Source organism: Solanum verrucosum, unplaced genomic scaffold (genome assembly GCF_900185275.1).
Source record: "Solanum verrucosum unplaced genomic scaffold, falcon-dt-bn FXZP01000250.1, whole genome shotgun sequence".
NCBI classification, from domain to species: Eukaryota; Viridiplantae; Streptophyta; class Magnoliopsida; order Solanales; family Solanaceae; genus Solanum; species Solanum verrucosum.
Window position 1 is genome coordinate 125,147 of NW_026020422.1, and position 7,714 is coordinate 132,860.

At 30.3% G+C, this 7,714-nt stretch overlaps 1 pseudogene; it reads right to left on the minus strand.

Annotated features, from left to right (window-relative positions):
* Nucleotides 1–4,044: 4,044 nt before the first annotated feature.
* On the minus strand, nucleotides 4,045–6,068 carry LOC125807202 (uncharacterized; annotated as a pseudogene).
* Nucleotides 6,069–7,714: the final 1,646 nt, after the last annotated feature.

The window sequence follows — 7,714 nt, forward strand, 5'->3', positions numbered from 1 at the left end:
TACGAAAATAATAATGGATTGTTTGAGAACATGATTTTTTCCCTGGCTATTTGTTTTGTGTTTTGAATAAAATTGTATCCTTAACGGAATACAAATTGGAGTAGGTACTATTTTTTACGACCAATATTACTGTATTTTTGTTTATTTACTTTTCTTTTGTTTTCTGTTTATTTAACTACGTTGTGTGCCTTATCGAAAAGGATATGATCAATGTAATGTATTTTGTAATTATTTGATCCGAATACAATTTCAATAATTTTTAGTATACATATATGTTGGCAGACTTTCATTGAAATATGAAAAATACAATTTTGTTCAAAACATGATGCAAGTACTATTGTAAATACATACAATTTAACTTGGATACAAAAAATTGTTAACATCTCTAATTATGTATTTGTTAATGATTTGTGTAGTTTTTTTTTTGGATAGGGGTCTGAAAAGTACTTCAACTTTGGCCGAAATTGCTGTTCCAATACCAAACTTTGAAAAGGACCTTTTACCCCCTGTACTATTTAATAGTGTATTTTAAAGGTATATATGTGTCTACATGGACATCATAAATATTGCATAATTTTAAATAATAATGTGTCCACGTGGGCACATATATACCTTTAAAATACACTATTAAATAGTGCAGGGGCTAAAAGGTCCTCCCTTAAAGTTTGGTATCGTAACAACAATTTCGGCCAAAGTTGGAGTATTTTTCAGACCCTTACCCCCTTTTTTTTAGTTTGAATACAAAGAAAACATGGGGAGTATTAGTTTTATAATTATGCATTCTGGGAGATGGAATGAAGAAAATTTCTACGTTGATTACACAATAGAGGAAATAATAATGAAGGAATATGCAACATTTAAAGATTTAGTTGATGAAGTTTGCTAAGTAGATTGGTGTTGATTTGAGATATAATTGTTTGAAGCTTAATATAAAATAGAAGGTAGCAATGCACCTTTGGAGATACACAACGAGATGGGAGTGGGAGTATATGTGTCATTGAAGAAAGAAAATAAGGAATTGACAAAGTATCCCATATGTGTAACTGTGTTTGTGAAGGATTGTGAATTGACTGATAGAAATCTATATGAAGACGGTGTTGACATGTCTGGTATAGATGGAGGAGATACTACTTATACACAAGCATTAGTTCTTAGTGCACCATTAGTGAGCAATGAGATAAATAACGAAATTATCTCAAATATTAATCAAAAGGAGGTAATGAAAGATCAAGTATACAGGGACAAAGGTACTTTAAAGGCTGTGATGAGGCAATATGCCATTGATCATAGATTTCAGTGGAAGACAAACATATCAAGTGAAATAAGGTACTTATATTTATATAATTTTATGTTTTTATACTAAAATAATTATTCCACCTAGTAGCATGCTGTAATGTAATCTTTTTTTTTTTGTTAATGTTTCGAGCAGTTATACACTTGTTTGTGTCTCTGATAATTGTAGGTGGATATTGAAGTCATCAAATACAATAAATCGGGAATGTTTAGAATTAGAAAGTTTGTGGATGAGCATACATGTCCATTGAAAGGTAAGGTGTATAGTCAGCGACAAAAAACAAGCAGTCTTGTTGGAGGGATAATAATGCCCAAACAAGTGGATCACAAAAGAAAGTTAACACCAAAGGATATACAAGTTGATGTTAGACTAGACCTTGGAGTAGATGTATCCTACTCTGTGGCATGGAAGGCTAAGGAAAAGGTAATAAATTCATTTAGGGGGGGGGGGGACATCTAATTCATATAGTAAATTGCCTAGTTACTTATATATATATTGGATACTACCTATCTTGGATCACATATAAACATGAAGAAGATCGATGAAAATCAATTTTTGTAGCTCTTTGTCTCTCTCTTTCCATTCATAAAAGGTTTTGAAAGTTGTAGGCCAATTGTTGTAGTTGATGGTAGCCATCTCAGGGGGACTTATAATGGAACATTTGTGTCAGCGAGCTCTCTAGATGGAGCAGGTAACTAGTTTATAATTGAATTTTTTTTCATAAAATGACTATTGTATTCTTCTATAAAAAATACATTTTTTTTGTATTTTTCTATTAAATTATAATCTAATCAGGTAACATATTGCCACTAGCATAAAGTATTATTGATTCTGAAAATGATGCATCCTGGACTTGGTTCTTTGAGCAGTTTAGAGAAGCTCATGGTTTAAAGGAAAATATGTGTGTTGTATTCGATAGGAACGAGAGCATTATAAAGGCAGTTTCGAGGGTATATAATAGAGTACCACATTATGCTTGCACATGACATATGTGGAAAAATGTGAAGACACTATACAAAAAGTCACATAATAGACTTTCTGAAGTGTTTTATGCCATGTCAAAGGCATACAAACATTCTGAATTTGATGATCTGATGAAAAAGGTTGAACATATTGATATTAGGGTAAAAAATTATTTGGAGTTGGCTGGTTATGAAAAATGGGCGAGGGTATATGCAATAGTTGATTGAGGCTCTGTATAACATCAAACATAGCTGAATGCATAAATGCATGTCTGGTGGATGCAAGGGAATTGCCGGTATAAAATTTTCTTGAGGAAGTTAGACAGATGTTTGGTCGATGGAATTTCACAAACCATACATCTACTTCTAATACATTGACGACACTTTGTGGTAAACTTAAGAAATACTCGCTAAAAATGAAGAACGATTAGTACGTATGACAGTATGTTGTGTTTTTTCATTTTATTTTGTATTTCATTCATTAATCTATATACCTTTAAAAAGTTGTATCATGCAATTTGATTGATTTTGTTTAACAGGTAGTGGCAACAAGTAATTATGTTTACAGTGTTCATCACGAAAGTACAACATTTATTGTTTGCCTAGAAAGAAAAACTTGTACATAAAGGAGATTCCAAATGGATGAAATACCATGTTCACATGCTTGAGTTGTTTTAAAGAAGAAATTTCTTGATCCTGAACCGTATTGTTCTGACCTTTATAAACCAAATACATTACTTGTTACATAAAACAATCAAATTACTCCATTACATGATCTAATCAATTGGAATGCACCTGGATATATAGAGAATGAAGTAGTAAGGCCACCAAAATTCAATAAACTATCTGGTAGGCCACTAAAGAAGTTTCGTGATAAATGTACCGTGAGCTATATGAGAAGAAGAACAAGAATTCTTGTAGTACCTGTGGGTGTAAGGGGAATAATAGGCGGTCATGCAGGAATGGACCACGCACTGAATAGTTATGTATGTTTGTATTTTTTTTAAAAGTGTTTGATAGTTTTGTTTGTTTGATGTTTTGATCATCTTTAATGAATATTATATTTCGAAATGTATTCAGAAGGCAGTTTGTATTGTCATTTATTATGTATTTGTTTTAAAATATTACTTCAAACTGTCCTTGTGTAATTGACTTGCTTTTCTGGAAGTAACAGTGGATACAACTATATTGATATGATAATTCTTTAATTTATAAAATACAAGGTATAGAATTACGAAGACTAAATGTAAGATGATCAAGACGAAATGCAAAACTGTTCAAGTTCAGTATATCTAAAATGAATAAAAAAGGTAAACTAATATCTGGTAATGAAAATACTAAAATCTGTTGAGAAACAATTATGGTGAATATAGATTGAATGAATTAACAAATACATACTACAATTTGGTAATTTATGTAAACTCATTATGACTTCAAATTTTAATCAAGATTGTATATGAATAATTGTCATAATCATGGCAACACAAATTGTATTCGTATTTGAAAGATCGCCGACCTATCTCAGTATATTTGAAAGAATAACCATTTGCATTTAACTTCTCTATTGAGAGACACAACATATGTAATCAATCAAATACAGTAATATATCTCAAAACTTTTTCATGATAAATCAACACTTCATAAGATCGAAATGATGACTCTGCAGAATAAACTGCTACAAAAAATTTAATGTATAGTAGACAAAATAGTTCATACTAAAGCAAGATTAACCATACTACAAATACACAACTATTGTATTTCAAATGTTTCACTATCATCTCGAACTATCTAAGGCTTGTTATGCCTTGGGGATGCCTCACTATCACTAATGGCTCCGACATCATTCTTCTGTTGGCCATAGTTCCAAAGAAGTGCAGTGAATCTTTACCTTAAAAACATTGCATTGAATTTACCAGTTGAATGTCCTTGTCCATAAGACAACCACTCAGCATAAGAAAGCATATAAATACTGCAATTCCTACATACATTAAGAGAAGAGAAAATAAAGATACAAATACATAAATAAATGAGAATACTAAATTCAAAATGATACACCAACTTACAAGCTGCCATATTCCTGTTGAGGTATGTTTTTAATGAAGACAATCTCAAAAAACTCGTTCTCTTCTTGACTTGTTGATATATCTAATCCTCTGTTCTTGTAATTATCGTTCATTGTCAATTTTATACGAATGAGTTGAGCCAACTTTTTTACCTCAATCTTGATCGCTGCATTGTGACCTGCTACTCTGTAAGAATCGTAAAGGTTTATACATTTATCATTAAGAGACACTACTATCAATATCCAGTGGAATTTGTCATTAACATGTACAAGAACAAAGATGTGATCCACCAGATGCCAAGGGATGCTAGCATGCACTTTATACCCTCTAATGTATTCACCTATAATATGCTTTTCATCAACGCAACAAATATCACTATCTAAATCTCCATACTTCCCCCAAATCGATGAAATTTTGGATGTAAATACACAATCGACGGTTGTGTATTTATATCTGCTTGCAGCTTCATACTTAGCTTTCTTTTGCAAATAATAGAAAATAACATTGATATGCTGAACAAAAAATGATAAATAATCATTAACTAATAAAATCAGTATTAATGAAAAAAAAGCTATAATTCATACTTACCGAGTCATTCAGCAATTGTCCTTTGGAGGACAATTTGTAGAACCGATTTTTATAGTCTACAAGATCAACACCAAAATTCATTGGCATTGGAATGCCTGCTTTCTTCTTCTTCTTGTATTAGTCTTCGTCATGCTGCCTAAAAAAAACAAAAAATAAAAAAATACAACAATCAGAATGAATAGAATGTTAAACCCATAAATACATATTCAACAAAGATGTATATTGAATATGATAATGACTACCAAAATACAACATACCACTTAAAATTCGAATACATAATATAAAATACCATTCAATTTATGTAAATAATATAAAACTGAAACTATACACTAAGATTCAGAATACAATAACCAAACAACCACTCAGACTCTCTAAAGTTTACAAAATACAACATGCAAAACAGATTCAAAATAGAGAATATGACAAATCACATCGATTTGAAAATATAAAATACATTAGACCACTCAATTTCTTCAGTGAATACAAAAGTGTAACCACACAATCATATTCAGAATATAAAAAACCAACAACCACTATGATACTGTAATGATTACGAAATACAACATAATAAACTGATTCAATATACAAATAAATCAAGCAATTAAAAAAAACTGCAACGAATACAAATATCAAAATACAGAAATATGCAAACATCAACTCATATACTGTAATTAATATAAGATATATTGCTTAAAAATCATTATACAAAATCCATACAAAATTGAACCAAATGAACTCGAAATGGCAAAAATATATATAACATGTGTGTCTAATACGTACTTGTACTCATGCTTTGCCAGTAGACCTTCTCGGACCCATGAACGGTATGCATCCCACAAAGTTATATCATGATTGCCAGAAATAAGATCAAAGATGAAAGGGTGTTTAAGTTAAAAAATGAGAGGTTGCATTGATGAACTACCTAAAATAAATATAAAATATTAACGAATAATATACAAAATATAAAAATTAGAGTGATTACAAGAAATCAATTTTAAGAGACATTAGTAATTATTATAATATTATACCAACAGATGATCCAAATTTTGTCAGATATGGAGATGTATTAAAAGGGCCTTGACGTCTGATCCTATGCATAGGTAATGGTGTCTGATCATGACTGATTTTGATTTGATCTTTCATGTTGGTCTGTTCTTGCATATTTGGTCTTGCTCTCGCTTTTGGTCTGGTATTTCACGGTGATGCTCTGATGAGGTATGATGGTTGTCTCTGGTACAGAGGTGATTTTTATGTTACTGAAACTTGGCATAGATTATCATCCAATTTAAAATGTAACTGTGTTGGCACATCCATGGGATCCATATAGTGAAGAGGGGTAGGAGATAGGAATTGCTCCTTGTCTTCATTTTGAACTTCATCTGGTAAATCATGTGGTTCTTCTAATACCAGAGGGATTGTTTTTGTGGATATATCAAATTCAAATGCTGGTTGAGGTATCCGTATCTAATAAAAATGGATATTCCTTAATTCAAATTAAACTATTAACAATTTACGTAATTTGTCTAGAAAAGTAGAGAGCATACCCTTGGCACTACAGTTCTTGACGCACTGACAACATCATCAATGCTGATTAGATTATGCACATGGTAGTTGACAAAAAACACCCTTTAAAAAATTACACATTATATATAAATCAAACTTCTATATGATATTAACACAAAACATCACCAATGTACGCTTCAACATTGTGAACTAATAGAGTATGTTCATAAATTCATTTTTTGTCGGTCATTAAATTAAACGAACATACTTATTTATCAGCATTCATTACAGAAACTGATAAGTCATCTGTCTGCGTATTCTCATCAGTGACACGATCCTTGAAAAAAAAGAATGAATAAACAATATTTCTGAAAAAGGAATACATATAAAATTTAAAAGACGTTACTTTTTTATCATCCACGCTGCTAAATTTTGATCTTTCATTTGTCTGCGTATTCTCATCATCAAACAGACCATTCAATCAATATACAACATTCTTTTTATACAAATGAATATATAATATATAACTATAAAAATGAATAAAAATACTTAACAAGAAAGTAGAATACAAATATAATCAACATCTAATATACAAATAATGACAATGGAATACAAAATTGAAAGGGGCCATCATATTGACCCTACAATCAATATACAACATTCCCTTCTTTTTATACAACTGATCATATAATATATAGCTATAAAACTGAATAAAAATACACAACAAACAAATTAAAAAAAATACAATATACAACAAAGATACAAAAAATGACAATGGAATACAAAATTGAAAGGGGGCCTATGATAGTGGTCATGCCATTATGAATGAAGAAAAAACATGCCTAAAGAGATAATACATATCAATTAAATACCTCTGTAATCCCAAATTCATTTATGTCTACCTGATGTTGTTTTTCTGATAAATCTGGACTTGTAAATGATATAAAAGTGAATAAAAATACATAACAAGCAAGTAGAATACAAATACAATCAACATCTAATATACAAATAATGACAATGAAATACAAAATTGAAAGGGGGCCATCAAATTGACCCTTCAATCAATATACAACATTTCCTTATTTTTATACAACTGATCATATAATATATAACTATAAAACTGAATACAAATACATAGCAAACAAACATAAAATAAATACAATAAAACAACAAAGATACAAAAAATGACAATGGAATACAAAATTGAAAGGGGGCCTATTATAGTGGTCATGCCATTCTAAATAAACAAAAACCATGCCTAAAGAGATAATACATATCAATTAAATACCTTTGTAGCCCCAAAT